The 18254-nt window shown below is 36.3% G+C and overlaps 1 pseudogene; it reads right to left on the bottom strand.

The window, feature by feature from the left end:
- Positions 1-7618: 7618 nt before the first annotated feature.
- On the bottom strand, positions 7619-8565 carry LOC101393787 (nuclear transcription factor Y subunit alpha-like; annotated as a pseudogene).
- Positions 8566-18254: the final 9689 nt, after the last annotated feature.

The raw sequence follows: 18254 nt of genomic DNA, 5'->3' as shown, positions 1-18254 counted from the left end.
CTTATACAATTTGAAGGGTGCTCCTTAAAAAAATGTTACAGGACACAAAAAACCATGCACAGGCACTTCTAAGGAACCCATGCAAGAGAGGGGCTCTGAGTCTTAAGCTTCATTTCTGTTGTGGTAAATCCACTGCTGTTACAGAACATTTTAATGGTGATGTATACAATATGCTATGGGAAAGCCATTGGTCAGATTACTTGCTTATATACCGTTACCATCTCATTAAATGTTAGAGAAAGAAGCCTATTATTCTGCCACCTGTGGGAGTCAATTGAGACTTTATAAAAGTAAAATCTGAGCTAAGGTTGGCAAATGAGAAATAATTCATCAGTTAGAATAGGTGGGAAAGAAAACCTTTCAGACGGACAGAGATGCACAAACAAGTGACAAGAGGTGAATGTGTTGCCCTTTAAGAAATTGTAATTATGTACAGCATGGCTGCATCATGGGTGAATAAGGAAAACAGGAAAAAAATATATAGGCTGGACATTAGACTGTTAGTTAGAGAAGGTCTTGGTTCTCTCTTGCCTCAGTAAGTACAATTGCTGTATATTTCAAAGCGGTGAAATGCTTAACTAGGAAGTTGTAGCTCTTTTTTAAAAACATATCTAATTAAAATTGTGTCCTTCACCATAGTTTTTGAGTAAAAAACTATATTTCATGCTAGTGTGCTACACAAATCATTTATTGTTAATACATATATGATGGAACACAGGGAAAATAAAAACTACCATTTAACATTCATATTAATTTTTATATTGAATATAGAGCATGTAGAGAATATTATTTAAGTGACTAGAAATCATTAAATCACTATGAAAATATTTATACTGCCATCCAATTTTTCCCCGTTTATATATGTACTTTCATTTTCTCTGGAGAAAACTGCCAGGCTAATGACATTTAGAGTGATGACAGAATCATCTGTCAGCCTTCTCTGTAATTCTCTCCAGGCCCTGGCAGACAGATGCGTTTTCACATGCTATAAAAAATTAAGTACCAAAACAATATAAAAATAACTTTAAGGGTCTGATAAAATAGGCTAAAGCAAGGACATTGAAAGTTAATGCTTCCCTTTCTGCCTAAACTTGCCTTATTCAATTTCGCAGATTTTATAAAATGCAATAATTCTTAAAAGCATACAGAGGGCAAAGAGAGACAGGATCTTCTAAAAGAAGATATAAATAGTGGTCTAAATGTGATTATGAATCATCTAGATGACTCCAAATATATTTGTTTTATCATTTAGGATAGTTTTTGCTGAAGGTAACCAAAACCCAATACAAAGTTGCTTAAATTATAGATAGAGTTGTGACAAGTCATGGTTCAATCGTGGCTTTGCTGTATTTGTGATTCTCTGATAGTGCATGATCATTTTTCAGTATGTTAATATAATGGCTTCAGCAGTCCTGATTTTCACACATGCCCCAAGAGAGAGCCCTTTAGTTCTAGTGTTCCCAGGAAGAATGATCAAATAATTTTGTGTGTCCAAAACTTAATCAACGCCTGCCCAATGGGATACAAAGTACTGGTTCATTTAAATCAACTCTACCCTCTCTTCCCAGCCTAGGATGTAGTCAACCTTCTCTGGGTTACAGGGCATAGGTGGGGAAGGGGTATTCCTGAACAAAAATTGGACACTGTTAGGATAGTACAAAGGGAAAAGGAATCTTGGGTAGACAATCAGTTATGTTCATTGCAACTGCACAAAATGAAATGCCAATGCTTTATCTCCAGTACTCATAACTTATCTCCTGAAATTTTGTGATAACTGTTAATTACTCTTCTTTTCAATTTGTTTTGTCCACACACTACAAACCATATCCATACTGTGCTCCTTATAGAGCAGATCTCACGTCTTAAGGTTTTTCAGAATACCCTAGGAATTCAGCAAAAAATGTAATTCCCATGGAAGGAGTATCCCAAGTTTCTAATGATATTTTTCATGACTTACTCATGTGCTTCCTGTCTCCTTACACTATACCTCAGAATTAACATTCCAGAGTTATGAAATGTATTCATTTTTATACTTCTTCTGTTTCAGTGTACTTGCATGCCTTCGCTATAATGTCTGTGATCATTATTTCACCTTGCCCTGAACTTTTAATTCTCCCCTAATAATCACAACTAGCTTAGATACTTCCTTGTTCAGAAAGGCTTCCCGCATGCCAATGGGTAGAATGCTGTCCAGACTTCTATACACCTGTAGTACCCATAGCTCTTAGAACATTATTCTAAAAGGTCTATTTATGTGTTTTCATGTGAAGAGCTCAATGGAAGAACCTGCTTATTACTGTGAACATGGCTCCTGACACAAAGCTGCACTTAATAAATATTTGCAAAATGAAACTACAGTATATTATAATAATAGTGGCCTCGCGTGGTACCACATTGGTCCTCACTTCCTATGTTCCAGTTTTACCTGATTTATTTTGTCTTTAGAATATACTATTTCTTTTTTTCTATTTCTTTCTCCTGGGATTACCTTCTCATTTTTACCTAGTTAACTCTAATTTGCTTTTAAGGCCCTAGCTCAAGAGCGTCAGTGTTTGCCAGGCAGCTGTTTATAACTCACATGTCCATGGTAAGTCTGCCTGTTACACATTCATAGAATAGCCTGAGCTTTCCCTTCATCACACTGAAATTGAATGCGTAAGGACTGATTTAGTGCCTTTCCTTCTTCATCCACTCTGAGATCCAAGGGAATCAGTGACCCTACAGGTCTATTTACCTCTATATTCTAAAACCTAGTGCAGCACCTGGAATATATTAGGCATTCAATAAATCCTTTAAGGGCTGGCCCCGTGGCTTAGCAGTTAAGTGCGCGGGCTCGGATACTGGCGGCCCGGGTTCGGATCCCGGACGTGCACCGACGCACGGTTTCTCCTGCCATGCTGAGGCAGTGTCCCACATACAGCAACTAGAAGGATGTGCAACTATGACATACAGCTATCTACTGAGGCTTTGGGGGAAAAATAAATAAATAAAATTTAAAAAAATAAATCCTTTAAAATGAACTTTTATGATTGTATGTCTGGGCGAGTTCTCTGCTTGACCTTACGTACTAACAATTCTGCTAATGGCTAAAAATTTATTTTGAAAATTCAAGGTAACTCCATTATCTTGTGGCTAATGACCTCTATTTGTGATAAATTTAGTGATTTTAGGCATTCAGAAACTTCTGAATCTCCTTCTCTATCTGCTGAGGGAAACCTCAGGTGGTGGAACAATTTCACTTCTTATTGCTGACACCCTGCTGCAACTTCTATCCAGATTCATGTCTGTCTTGAAGATGCAGACATTCTGAGAAGTTGCCTGCTCCAGGGTTACAGAAGGGAAATAGGAATAAGTCTCTTCTGCTACTGGATCCCTAAATCTCTTAAGGTTTCTATCACATCTACTTCCACTTTTCACCACTGCAACAACCTCTGTCAGGTACCGTTAGCATTTTAATATTACTCTATTTCATCCTCTCACTTGCCGTAGAAACTGTCCCCATTTCACCATAAATTCTTCCACATGCTAAAGCCATGTTCTGAGTCCCCCAGACTTTTTGGCTCTTGCTATTCAAAGCCAACGTTAGAGTGCACAACCATCATCTCTAATGTCATAGTTTTTTTAAAAAAATCAGTATTTTTTTTTTTTTTTTTTTTTGCTGTGGGTTTAAAATATCTATTCAGATCTCATGTAACTCTTTCTAAGCTCTGTTCTCCAAAGTTTTGATGAAAATACGCATCAAGAGCCAGCCCCGATGGTCTAGTCATTAAAGTTCAGTGCTCTCACCACTTTGGGGGCCCAGGTTCATTTTCAGGTCACGGAACCACACCACTTGTCTGTCAGTTGCCATGCTATGGTAGCAGCTCACATAGAAGAACTAGAAGGATTTACAACTAGCTTATACAACCATTTACTGGGGCTTTGGGGAGAAAAAAAATATATGCATCAAAAGATGTTCTGGTTGCTTGAATAGTCAGGAAAGAAAATAGAAAGGACTCCTCAGATAACAACTCATTATTATTTCACAATTCAATTTTTTTCCACCATCCAGAGCAGAAAACAGAAACACACAAACAAAAACAGATAAAGACGGTATGATATGGGCATTATTCAAACAAAAGTCTTGTTGCAGCAAAAGGGCTGAGATTCAAATTCCAGTTGGAGAAATTATCCTTGGATTGAAGGGAGGATACCTTTTCCTTAGAAAACAAAGGCTACAGACAGCTTTAGTATCTATTTTCATGCTAATGGTTCCCAGAGCTCTCCTTTGAGTCAAATATCCATATATTCAGCTTGCCAAATACTTCCTGGCATTGCAACATATATACCACAGATGTCTTAAGTCAACCTTTCCAAAACGGAACAAATTAGCTCCCCTAACCTTGAACTGATTATCTTCTTGCGATTCTATTCTCAATGATTGGGATCATTATCTGCCCTGTTTGGCCTTTTTGCTAAATTATTCTTGTCACAAAACTTGTTCAAGTATTTTTCCTCTTCAAATAAACACAAAAATACCACCAACAATCACTCTACAATCAGCACTATATAAAACTTTATTTTTCCTTTCCTACAACCAAACTCCTTGACAGAATTTTCTCCTCTTGCTGCTTCCCAATCTATTCATTCCTCAACTCAAATTCTCTCTATTCTCACCTCTTCAATGAAATTGCATTTTTTAAATAAATCAAATGTATACTTTCAAACTTCTTTTTCTTGATGTCTCTATAGCATTTTATACTACTGAAGACTTTATTTTTGTTTTTAGCTTTTTAATCACTTTTTTAAATTTTAAAACTATTCTTATCAATGTTTATCTTATTCTTTTCTGTATGTTGCTTTATGACCTTCCACAGGGTACTGTAGTTAACTGGGAGTGAAGGGAGGGGCTAATCATATGACTTTCATATATTCCAGGGCAAAGGCCATGGTTAAGTCCTTATCTTGTTAGTGATTGGGAAGTACTGAAACGTTTTTAATTTGCTAGCATCTTTATCAATTCTGTGCTTCAAAAATAGCACTTTGGTATAACTGAGATTGATCACTGCAACTTTCAGAAGATAGAATGATGATGATTTGTTAGGAGACAATTGAAATTGTTCAACAGGAGATGACAAAGGTCTTAAGTAATTTAATGAGAGTGAAGAGAAAAACAATTGTTAAATAAAGGAATTGTTAAGCACTTATAATGATGAGTATAATCTAAAAAGAGGACTCTAAAATGACTTTTATTTTTCTGAACTGGACATTTTAACAAAGTGCCAAAACAATCTTGAGAAAGAAGAATAAAACTGAAGGTAGTACACTTGCTGATTTCAAAATATATTAGAAAGTTACGGTAATTAAAACATTATGGTACTGTCATAAAGACAGACATATAAACCAATGGAACAGAATCGAGAACTCAGAAATAAATCAACACATTAACAGTTAACTTATCTTTGACAAAGTTGCCAAGAATAAACACTGGGGAAAGGATTGTCTCTTCAACAAATGGCATTAGGAAAACTAGATACCCATAAGCAAAAGAATGAAATTGGACCCTTGTCTTTCACCATATAAAAAAATCAACTCAAAATGGATTAAAGACTTAAATATACAATCTGAGATTCTAAAACTCTTGGGAGCAAACAGGGGAAAAGCTTCTTGACATTGATCTTGGCAATGTTGGCAATGTTTTCTTGTATATGACACCAAAAGCATAGACAACAAAAGCAAAAACAGACAACTGGGGCGCCAGTGAGGTAGTGGTTTAGTTCACACACTCTGCTTCAGTAACCTGGGGTTCACAGGTTTGGATCCCGGGAGTGGACCTACACACCGTTCATCAAGCCATGCTGTGGTGGCGTGCCACATACAAAATAGAGGAAGATCGACACAGGTGTTAGCTCAGAGCCAATCTTCCTCAAGCAAAAAGAAGAAGATGGGCAACAGATGTTAGCTCAGGGCTAATCTTCCCCCACCCCCAAAAAAAATAGACAAGTGGGACTACATCCACATTTTTGTTCTGTTTTGTTTTATCAGTGTTTAGAACGTCATTCTTTGATGCAGGCTTAGTGACTCATCTTTTATCAAAAGAGTGCATAGCTCCATGAATTTGTCTAGGTAAACGTATTCAGGAACACTTTAATAGCCTCACATTTCCCCACAGGTAAATCGTAAGAGATATGGAAAGGTAAATGACAGGATGCTGCTATTTTGGATAAGGCAGCCAAGGAAAGGTCCCTTTGATACAGTGGAAATTAGGAACAAAATTGAATGAAATTTGCAGGTGGGTGGGAGATTCATTTAGATATTCACTGGGATGATGTTCCAGGCATTGCAAATGTCCACAGTGAGAGTGTCCTTGGTGTATTTCTGTTTTCTTTGGTTAATATGGATAGAAGTGAAAAGAGGATGACCTGATAGAGTGGGAGAGAATTGGATCAAAAAATAACTGTAAATGAGATCAGAGAACGTGAATAGTAAGAGTTAGAAAGACAGAAATAAAAGTATAAGTGTGTATGCTCAGAATACGGAATATCGAAAGTTATGATTTCAGTGATACAAATATGAAACCGCAATAACCAGTAGCCACAATATTGCAAGTATATATTATTCATATAGAGAAAACTCTAGTAATATAGAGAAATCAGATCAAATATCACATATTTATTTTTTATTAAAATGTCACTATTGATAAAAATATTTTTTATTTTCTGTGTATATGAATAAGTTGGCTTCATATGTTTTATTCCCTAAGAAAGAAATTAAATCTTAACTTGATATTCCTCAAAATATATTTTACAGAGAAGTTGGTTCCATGAAATGCTTGAAACAAATAAATTGATTTTATAGTGAAATAATTTTGGCAAGTGCTGCACACTCTACCTCCCTCTTAGATATTCACTAATCTTAATAATATGGGAGAGTCTGATAAGTCCCACAGTATAGAAACTTCTTTAGTTTTCAACCTATTTACCAAAATTAATGACCACAGGATTCCCTTTCTTTGATAAGTTAATGACTCCTAATATACTCTGAACTGCTGTTTCTCAAAGCTCTTTTTGAGAATCATTGTTTTAAGCCAAACAATGTATATATGTATGTTATGTATTTATAGCTCGGAGAACTTATTGTTTCCAAGTCACAAAATTGAACTTCTTTTCCTGGAAGCCGTCTCTGAATAGAAAATGTCCATTCAGTTAGTCAGGATGAACTACCCAACCAGAGAGATGGATGCTGTCTAACCAGATTCCTGTGAGAAGGAGTGGGCTGTGGCTTCCCTGATTGCAGTTTAGATTGAGAAGGTTGCTGTCCCCTGCAGAGTTGGATGGCTGGCTTCACCAGTCAACATAAGTGCTTGAGTGCTACTTCTGGCACGGGTCCCTTAATTCATCCTACTCTATTAAATATCGATGTTATCCACAGTCTAAGTCGCAACTGAAAAGATGAGACAAAGGTTTGCAATTTCAATTTGCCAGACATTGCTGGAATTATAATACTGAGTCTCTTATTAAAAACTAAGTGGTTTCTGCCATACAGAAAAGGGTGGAATGTGATGTGAGTATCCCTTCAAAACAGTTGATCCTGGAACAGTGAGAAACAGTGGCAAGGAATACAACCTTGGTCATCTCCATCACCTGACCTGGGGTGAGGACACTAGGATGGTCTGTGTCATTGCTTCTTTATCAATCTGGTGTGGTCCCTGCATATGGGGACTACCCTTTTCCTTTGGAGAGAAAAACTGCCCGCTTTTACCACCCTTCTGTGCTATGGCATGATTCACGTGGATATTTCCTTCTTTCCTTCGGAATTTCCCTTCTGCCTCTAGTTTAGCCCAGGCTCACCTCCTCTTACAGAGATGATGGTATTATTTGGCATTCACATAAAGAAGCTCTTCTTCAAGACTCTCTGTCCCAGGTAAAGGGATTCCTTGGATAGCAGGTATGTAGAGTCAGCCCCAGGCACCATCATGACCTCTCTCCTGAATTGGTCACATAGCCTACCACTGACAGAGTTATGGTGACGTACCCTTGCCCACTACTGGTTGCGTTGGTATTGGTTCCGGTATGGACAGTCTGTGGCCCTGCCAAACTGACTGCTGAGATGGTGGTCATGGCTTGCTAGAGAGTGATGCCATCAGCATTAACAGGCTGGTAGAAAAGGGTCTGTCCTTCAACAGTCTGTGCTACCTGCTGCCCCTGGGTAGTAATCTGTTGCTGTGCTTATTTCTGGCTGGAAGTGACAGCTGTCTGTGGCTGCTGCATGATGATCTGCTGAGTCTGGTCCTATTGGCCCTGCACCTTCCAAGTCTGTCCTCCCTTCCCCCGCTCCCCACTCCAGATCAGGATCTGTCTCCATAGACCAACTATGTCTGCTGTAAATTCTGTGTCCCACATACAGGTACTTGCATGGTGGTTTGACCTTGTCCACTAGGGACAGTTTGGGCTACGATAGGTTGTGATTAACAGGCCAGTGATGAACATTGCCTTGTACCACTAATGGATACCCCTAGACCTGCTGTTGAATCTATCCAACAATCTGCTCTGTCAAAATATTGCTGTTTGCTGCATTCGGCTCCATGGTCCAACCTAGTTAAAATCCCATTAACAGAGTTTCTCTAACTCTCGAGTTCCTAGACTATGAAGTACACTCCAGAGTGTAGAGGAATTTGTGGCAAGCAAGACCACTCTGGGCCTGGGGCCTGAAAACCTGGACCTAAGGAAGAAGAAGGGAATGCATCTCTACCTGGGACTGGCACTCTGCAAGGGTCAAGACACCCAACCTGCCTGTTTCGATGATGCCATCCTTGCCTGGGACTGGCCTCTGCAGGCCTCAAACTGGAGGCACTCACAGGCTTTAGGCAGGATCACCGGCTGTTCCGCTCAGCTATCTAGGCTCAGCTCAACTCTAACAATTGATTTTTTATTTAACATATGTTCATGAACATACGCATATCCACACTGGACTATATTACTTTCTGATGGAGATACAGGGATATTTAGGAAAGGATTATTCTCAAAAACCATCTTATATAGTGCAGTTGGAAAGATGAGAAAAGCACTCCTATGACAAGACAAACTAAGAGACAAAAGAGAAAGAAAGTTCTAGGGATATTACAGAATAACAACCTTGACTGAAAATCAGAAAATAGAGCACAGGAAGAGTAATATTTGAGCATGATCTTTAATGTGAGAAAGATTTTGACAAGACAAGTGGGGAATTTATGGAAAACAGGGTAAGTGTCTTTCCAAAAGTGGAGAACAGTCCAATTTGACAATAACATCAGCAATAAATATTGTTGCTGTATTCTCTCTCAAGTTTTTTTCTTTTTATCTCTCTGTATGCTATATTTGTCTAGCATAGGCTTCTCATTGCAACCCTGTAAGATAGCATTTCCCAGGTATCTGGCCTCGAAATTCTAACTTTGCATACTCATCCTTAGAGCTGACATGCACAGCCACGGCTTCATGAAAAACATAAAGGCTGATGACTCTCATCCTAAATCAGTTTCCTAAACTCCAGACTATTTCATCAAATGCCTCCTAGATGTCTTTCAATGAATGTCTCATAATAATTCTAAAAGCATTATGTCCATCATTTCCTTGCAAATCTATGTTGCCCTGAGTTTCCTAGTTTAATCTATAGCAATAAAACGTTTGAGAAAAACAATAAGGAGGAATCCCTAGGCAACAATAATAATCGTATGATGTCATATCTCTAGACTATTTAGAATATCCCTCAGAAATTTTCCACACAGAGGAAATGAGAAAGAGTGATAGCGATCCATCCTAAAGATAGTTATACTGGCAATGGAATTACCCTAAGATGTGCCTCTGTGGAGAAGTGGAAGTAAAGAGCAAAAATAGATTTTCAACTTTAAAGGAAGTCACCCAGGACTAGCTACACAACTTGTAGTGCCCAGTGAAAAATGAAAGGCTGGGCTCCTTGTTCAAAAATTATTAAGAATTTCAAGTCAGCAACAGTAAAGCATTTAAACCAAGTGTGGGGCCTTTCCAAGTGCAAGCCCAGGGCTTACATACCCCGAAGCCATCCGTAGAGGCCAGCTCTAAAACCTGCTGGAATTGGTAAGTTATAAAATGCTTGTGGGTCACATTAAAGGACCATAGGTTATATTAAAAATAAGATAGTATTCATAGAGAAATTTTAAAGAAAATTAAAAGAGAGAAGTGAGCCCTAAGTGAGAAAAAAATGGGACAGAAATTTTCGCTACCCTGTGAATCCTCTATTCAGCTCTATCATGTAATTACTACAAAGATATCAAACATCTTGTAAATCTTCACACCAATTAAGGACTTGTGCTTTTCCTTTATTAACTCACAACCATTCTGCATTCATAACTTTTCTTACAAATGTGTTTGACATTTATTCATGTATTTTATGATCAAGAAGCTCTCATTGTGTCAGTCAGTATTCGTCTTAAACTGCATGTGCTTATTTTAAAGAAAATATTCATGCAGCTTTTATGAAGTCTGGTTTTCAATTCTGACATCTTATCTGCAACTTCCTTCATGATAACCTCAGAAAAAAAGCTTATTATTTCTATTCATATTCTATTCTGCTATTATTTAATTCCTTTCGTTATCCCTTAGTGGTACAAAGTCTTCTGTTATTGATCATGCTATCTTTCAAGAAATGTTGAAAGAATATTCTGTTGTTTTATTCACTTTCAGTGCAGCACATCTTCATATCGTCAACTGTGCTTTTTCAGTCAAAGCATTTTATCCTTTCAGTTTTACTTCATTATTTACTCTTTTCAGTATATGAAATATTTTCCCAGATTTAAGCAAATTAGGCATTGATGTAAAATATATGTCTAGTAAGACATATATAAAAGAATTCTATGAATATCTGGGATGTATTTGTGCATCATTGTTGACATATATGTCCCCCGCTGGTCCAGCTTTGATCCCTCATCATTGGAACCTGTCAATCATTCTAAATTGTATGTGGGTTTTATAATGTGAGGATATTTCCCAGAGGCTAAAACAACTGAAAGTCTTGGGTAAATTGAAAAGCAAACTAATAAATAAATAAAGAAATTCAACAAAAGCCATGACAGAATGTGCCATTCTGTATATTCTTACTATTTGGATTTTCAATGCTCTGCCATACAGAAAGGATGAACAACTCTATTACTAAAATACTTATGGTAAAGTGATTTTTAAGTTCATCTTGTTTTTAGTAAGTAAATAAGGTAAATTAAATATCCTGAATGATAGCAGGGAAGGAAAGCTATCTGATACCATGCATTTTATATGGTTGCTAAGTTTTTATGTTTTTAATAAATCATGCGTATAAGTCTTTTGATATATAATTTTAATGATGTATATAGCAAATGAGTGTTTCTGTAATTCTAACCTTTTTTGCATTGTCTGCTATTCTGGTCATGAGCTACATTCCTTTCCAATGTGGTTATATCCAGTATCTCTTTTCTGTTTAATTTCATAGTTATGATTGGGAAAAAGTTTATTAGAGAATATGTCTTTAAAATTCAAAAGAACACAAATTAGAAAATTTCTATATATAATTTTCACTTTTCTCAAATTAATTCCTAAGTTCCTGGTGTGTACTGTCATATTTTAAATCTCATATAGTATTTAGTTCTAAATCATGTGCACAGTATCATGGTCATAGTTTCCAATATTTTATCAGTTCACACATGAGTTCCAAGTTTGTATTTATTCTCTGGGATCTGAGAAATAAACCTATAGAATTTTGTAGTGACTACACAAGCACAATCCAAATTATAAAATATAGGAGTATTTGGATGAGTTTATTATTGTTGTGTTACTGTTTTTGATTGTATTTATTTTGTGAGAGTCTAATAACCTCAAAAGTCTCATTCATTTAATATTCTGTCAATCACAACTCATTGAAGAACAACCAAGATCAGGCATGTGATGTGTCAATGACATTCTCTTCATAATCAGATCTTCACCATAGGAGCTGGTTTCTCAAGTGCTAGTTTCTTCTCCTCCCATACATTTGAGTGTGCGTGTGTTTATGCTGCTGTTTGAGAGCATTTGTGTTAGGTATGGTGTAGGCATCCCAGTGAAGAACAGTCTTAACTTGCAATCAGCTCAATAATACAACCTCAGAAGATAATTTATTGAAGAGTGGGGATATTCTTACATTTCCGCTGCTTTGCCGTGATCTTTCACATGAAGATCCCACATCTTAATTGCTAAAATAAGAACAAAAGAAACAGATAAGGAAATTCAACAGAATGATGACCTTGCCCAGAGATGAAGGTGCCAGCTTAGTAAGGGGAAGGTAAACTGTAAGAGAAAGTCCCAACTGAAAGGTTTACAATGCAATTACAATGACTTCATAAGCATGATCAACATTAAATAAATTCAATATGTCAAGAGGGTATTGCGGCCTGGAGGAATACATTTTACAGGTATAATATTAAATTATGTCTACTTTGGGGCGACATTAATTAAAGTCAAGAGCAATGAGTTCATGGAGAATCTTCCGAGCTGAAGCAGGATATATTACAACTCAATTTACCATTTGCTTATATTTTGAGATCCAAATAACTGCATGTTTCTGGAGATGGCTATTGAACTCAAGAGAACAAGGCTACAGAGATATGCATCAGAATGGACTGGACTGTGGATGAGGCTTGTTACAGCAAAGATTTTCCATTCTGGAATGCACATTAATAAAAGATCCATTACTGCCCATAAATTTGAAGAGGTAAAGGAGACTTTTAGAAAAAAAAAATGAAGTCATATTTGTCTGTATTGTCCCTTTTGCTGCTAATGTTCTCTAATTCTGTGTTGGTATTCTTTATTGTGAATTATTTAGCAAAAACATAGAATTGTCTAGGCTCGCACAAGTAATTTTGACCAATAGGAGTATTTATAGAATTTTATGCCTTGCAAATGGAGAATATACTTGGTATATTAAAAATAAACTGCAGACTAGAAAAAAGAAAATCTCATATTCAAAATAAACATCATAAGACCATGTTTTCTAACTATAATGCAATAAAATTAGAATCAATGAGAAGATGTCATAAAATCCTCTTATCTGGTAGCTAACAAACTACAAAGTGACTGTTAGGTTAAAGAAAAAACAAGAAAATTTGCAAAATACCTGTACATACTTCCTATGGAATCTCCATATGCCAAAATACGTGAGCCAAAACTAAACTAGCCCTCGTAAGAAAATTTGTAGCTTAAAACACAATTCAAAAGTAAAATGTGTCTGCTCTACAGCCTAGAGTTAAGAATGGCAAAAGTTAGGAAGGTAGAGGATAACAAGTACCAGTGAGAATGTGAAACAATAAATAGTCACATACTGCTGGTGGCAAAGTAAATTGGTATGACCACTCTGGAAAATTGTATACCTTAGCGGTATCTTTTAAAGTTGTACACTTGAATATCTTTTGATGTATTATTTACACTCCTAAGTGTGCTAAATAGAAATATTTGCAACACATATTAACCATAAGACATGTACTAGAATGTTCATGACAGCACTATTTTAATCAACCCAAAACTTCAATCTGTCCAGATGCCCAACAATATTAGAATAAAAATTAAATTGTAGCATATCCATATAATGTAATATTTTTCAGCAATAAGCTTGAATAATCTGGACTACATACAATATGAATAGATCTCACCTTAAGCATTAATAGCATTAAATTAAGTGAAAGAAGCAAGACATAAAAGAATATATGCTATTTGGAAGAAATACTGTAGAATCCCATATAGAATGCTGTGGAAAAAAAAATTATGTCTATTCTCTTTAGTCTGGCATATGAAATGTGTATCATTCACTGGACCATGAGCTAGATAAGTATAAGGACTTACTTTGTCACATTTACCAACTTACCCCCGGAGCACAGTACATTATTGTTTTCTATATTTTTTAATAATGAATGCCTTTTATGCTCTGGCTCCAGTTAAACATCCTGGCTCTTCCTGTGTATTCTCAGTCAGACCATGTGATTTGATAACCATGTGGGGAACCTCATACTTACAACTTCCTTAATTATATTAAAATATGTTCCCATATTATAGATTAAGGAGCTTTTAAAACTTAGAATTGTGGAGGAAATTACCTCTAGTTTCTCTCTATACTGGATGCAAAGGAATATTACACTGCTCTGTTCCCTGAGGTTAGCATATTTATATAACACTTTGACCAAGAAAATGTTGAGTGGAAATGACATATGTCATCCCATCCCGGGTGGAAATATTTAATTGTTAAGGCTTGAATCTTCCACTCACCCTTTCTCTGTCTCACAGAACTAGAAAGTTGTGTATTCCAGATATATGTCTACAAGATGGCGGAGCCTCTTTCAGCCTGGCTCACTGAGTTGCCTTGTAAAGGACAGTTGTTCCAGCGACCGCTTAGATTTACAGAGGGATTTATCTAAGTGTTAAGTCACTCAGATTGTAGAGTTGTTTATTGTCACAGCATAACATAGTCTGTCCTGTCCAACACAGACACTTTCTCACTTCGTTATATTTTATTATCCTGTCTTTTTCCCTACAGAGATGAGTAGTATCTCCTTTAAAACTGAAAGGATCTGTATGTTCATTTGCAGAGATCAGAGGAAAGAGCTAGCTAGTATGATTGACTGTTCTTGTAAAAGACACACAACTGAAAGAGTAGATGGAGGGCTGGCCCCGTGGCTTAGCGGTTAAGTGCGTGCGCTCCGCTACTGGCAGCCAGGGTTCGGATCCTGGGTGCGCACCCATGCACTGCTTCTCCGGCCATGCTGAGGCTGCGTCCCACATACAGCAACTAGAAGGATGTGCAACTATGACATACAACTATCTACTGGGGCTTTGGGGGAAAAAAAGGAGGAGGATTGGCAACAGATGTTAGCTCAGAGCCGGTCTTCCTCAGCAAAAAGAGGAGGATTAGCATGGATGTTAGCTCAGGGCAGATCTTCCTCACAAAAAAAAACACAAAAAACAAGAAAGAGTAGATGGAGAAAGCAGGCAGACAGAGGCACTGGGACTTGCGATTATAATTTATCCTCCCTATTCCATGCCTTCTTTGGTGGGCTCTATCTTTTCCGACTTGTGGTAGTCATGCACTAGTCTTCCATAATTGCTAGTAGCCTATTCCCATTCATGGAAGCCATAGCAGAGGGAGTCCTGTTTTCCTTAGCAAAAGAATAGCTTCTCATAGTGGTGTAGTTAAACATGGCTGTGAACCAAATTATATTAGTAAAATGTGGTTTAATTAGGCTGACTGTGACCATGCCTGTGGAAGTAAGGTCAGGCAGCTATTAAAACCAAGACTCATTCAAGCATGAAGTTTCATTACAGACCTGTTTTATTCCGACACAAATCCTCCAATATGTGAACCTACTCAATATCTGCTCTAGAGACTCCACTCTGTTTCCTCTTTCTCTGCTACTGTGTAAGAATGCCAAAATTGCACCTTCCTTTCTTTCCTATTTCTGAATTTTCATGTCCTACTGAACAAGTCATTCTTTATGCTGAATGAGATATAACAAATTTTTGCATAAATATATATGTCTATGTAGGTTAAAAATAAATAAAATTGCATACCCTTACGTACTACATTAATGAAAAAAATAAAATTGAAATTATATTACTGGGACAGCATAACAGATACAATTTTTTATTGATTTGTGTTAATATTCATCATTTAGTTCTTGTAAACTAGTGACCTAGACATAGTATTGGTAGATATTCAACTTCGAGGGCAATAAGTATGAGAACCAGTTGGATTTATGTGAAGTTTTTATGAGTTTTCAGCTCATGTTTCACTCAATAACATTTATTTTGGATACTTGGAACTTGATATTTTTCCTATCAATTTATTTATCACTTTATTCTCAATATACCATTTATGGGGCATTCTGCCTTATACAGTTGTTGACACCACAGATGGAAAGGTTGCAAATAACATAGCTGAGCAGAACAAGAAAGAATAGGATAGGTCAGACTCACTCTGGCAAGAAATTAGATGTTACAAAAGGATCTAAATTTATTTTGGGAATTTGTTATAAACCACAAGATCAAAAACACCACGAAGTCGAGGAAATGGTCTGTGAAATAAAAAGAGCCTGTGATAAAGGGGAAGAGAACTGATGAAGGATTTTAATTACCTAGTACATAAAAGAAAAATCTAAAAATATACTTTTCAAAACTACATAATATTGTCTCAGAGACAGGCATATTACTTCTGTCACCTTTTTCACTCAAATTAAGACAAAACTTCTGCATAATCTCAAACTATACATATATTTTTAAATAATCTGTTTAGTTTTACATTACTAAGTAAAGTTGTGACTTTTATTTATTTGGCATAGATGTTCTAAAATTTTTATTAATTTGACTGCTCAATGATGATGATAAATATAAAGATCATTAATAATGATTACACATCCACAAAATCAATTCATCACATTCACAAAGTTTTTCACTGAATATAATCCAGATGGAAGTTGATTGTGTAGCTTTTCTCCTAGTTTAAAAAATAACCCTTTGATTATGATTGAAAAATGGATATAAAACAGACAAAATCTATTAATTGGTTATTAGGAAAATCAAAGTGAAAATAAATCATATTAATATGTGCAGCTGGAAAAAAGAACCATGCGAGTTCAGCACATTTAGGGTAGAAAAAGCGCTGAAAATCTACCTAGATATATCTCGGGCTATCTATATTGTTGAGTGTTGAAAAGGAAAAACAAGGTAATGAAATGTCAAAAGGCCAAAGTTGAATTTAAATAAAAGCACTCCACCTAAAATGACCAAATGAATTTGAACTGAATGTAACATTATCACATGTCCTATGCCCTTTACCTCAACTCATTGCTGTACTACTTTGTCTTCAGAGAAAAGAAAACGAAAACAAGGAGCCAGAAAGTGTTTGCAACCAGCTGGAATTTCATTGCTCTGGATTCTAAGTACTAATTGGTATAACTCCCTAGATAAGCACCTCTTATTAATGTACACCAAAACCTCTTATTATGAAGCTAGATGTTTCCTAGCTTTTACCAGGTCAGTGGAATCTGGACTTCTATAGGAAAGTCCTAATCAGCACATAAGAGGCATTATTTTTACTAATCACTGTGCTTCAATAATAGTTTAATACATATATAATAAATGTATCTTGTTTGTAAAGGAATAAAGATATCTTAGTGTGCCTAGGTTATACGATAAATAGTTTACAGATGGATTCAAGCATGATGACTTTCTCATCTTCTACAAGCATGACAACCGAGGTTCTAGAACACAGAATTATTTTACTTTGCCAGAAAATATCGCAAAAGGCTACAATGTTCTTTTATTCTTATTACTGGGGACTTGAACTTCCACGTTGCAGCAAGATAGGAAATCTTGAAAACTTGCTCCAGTAAATGTCATTTTCTCTAATAAAATTTAGTGTAGTATGTTGATTAAAACCCAAGTTTCTGGGAGTTGGCTGCTGGAGTTCATAACCCAACTCTGCCATTTGTTAGCTCTGACAACTTAGGCAATTTCCTTATCCTCAAGTGTTGCAGTCTCCTCATTTGGAAAATGAGGAAAGTGGTATACCTACCAACATGCAGGGTTATTGAGAGAGTTAAATGAAATAATAATACAAAATGCTTAGAACAGAGCCTAGCATGTGGCAATTGCTATACAAAAGTGTTCATTATCTGTATGCATATTATTTTACTTTGAATGTCAGAGATAAATGGTTCCATCTAAGAATGCACATGGTTTCAATGACAAATCTAGAGTTGGATGTCAAACACTATAATTGGTTTCCTCTTGGGTCCAGTGAGGAAGAGTTTGCTGTTTCTAAGTGTATAAATTCATATCTAGGGACTTAGTAGGAAATTTGCGTAACTCAGCCATTATTTCAGCATTTCACGGTTTCTTGGGCAGTCATTTCTACAACCTAGCTGTCAGAGTACAGGAAAGTTTTTCCTTGATACAAAATTGAGCCAGATTTTTTTAAAAAAATAGAACTACTCCCAACTTCTATGCTAGATTCTCAGTAATAAAATCTTTCCCTGTTTATTGTATAGACTCTTTTTTGCTTTGGAAACTAACCTTGCTAGAAATGATGTTAATACTTTGTTCACTTGGACGAACATCATGAAATAGTGGGTGATTTTTCCCAAGCAGCTTTCATCTATTACAATCCAGACAAGCATATTGAAGCCAAACTGAATCAACATGGTATTATGATTATAAAGTAATATATAAGTTAAGGCAGAGACCAATGGCCATAGAATTTGCCAATATTATATT

This window comes from Ceratotherium simum, chromosome 10 (genome assembly GCF_057802395.1).
Source record: "Ceratotherium simum simum isolate JZ-2026a chromosome 10, ASM5780239v1, whole genome shotgun sequence".
Lineage (NCBI taxonomy): Eukaryota > Metazoa > Chordata > Mammalia > Perissodactyla > Rhinocerotidae > Ceratotherium > Ceratotherium simum.
The sequence above is the reverse complement of the archived record's forward strand: the minus strand, read 5'-3'. Positions and strand labels throughout refer to the sequence as shown.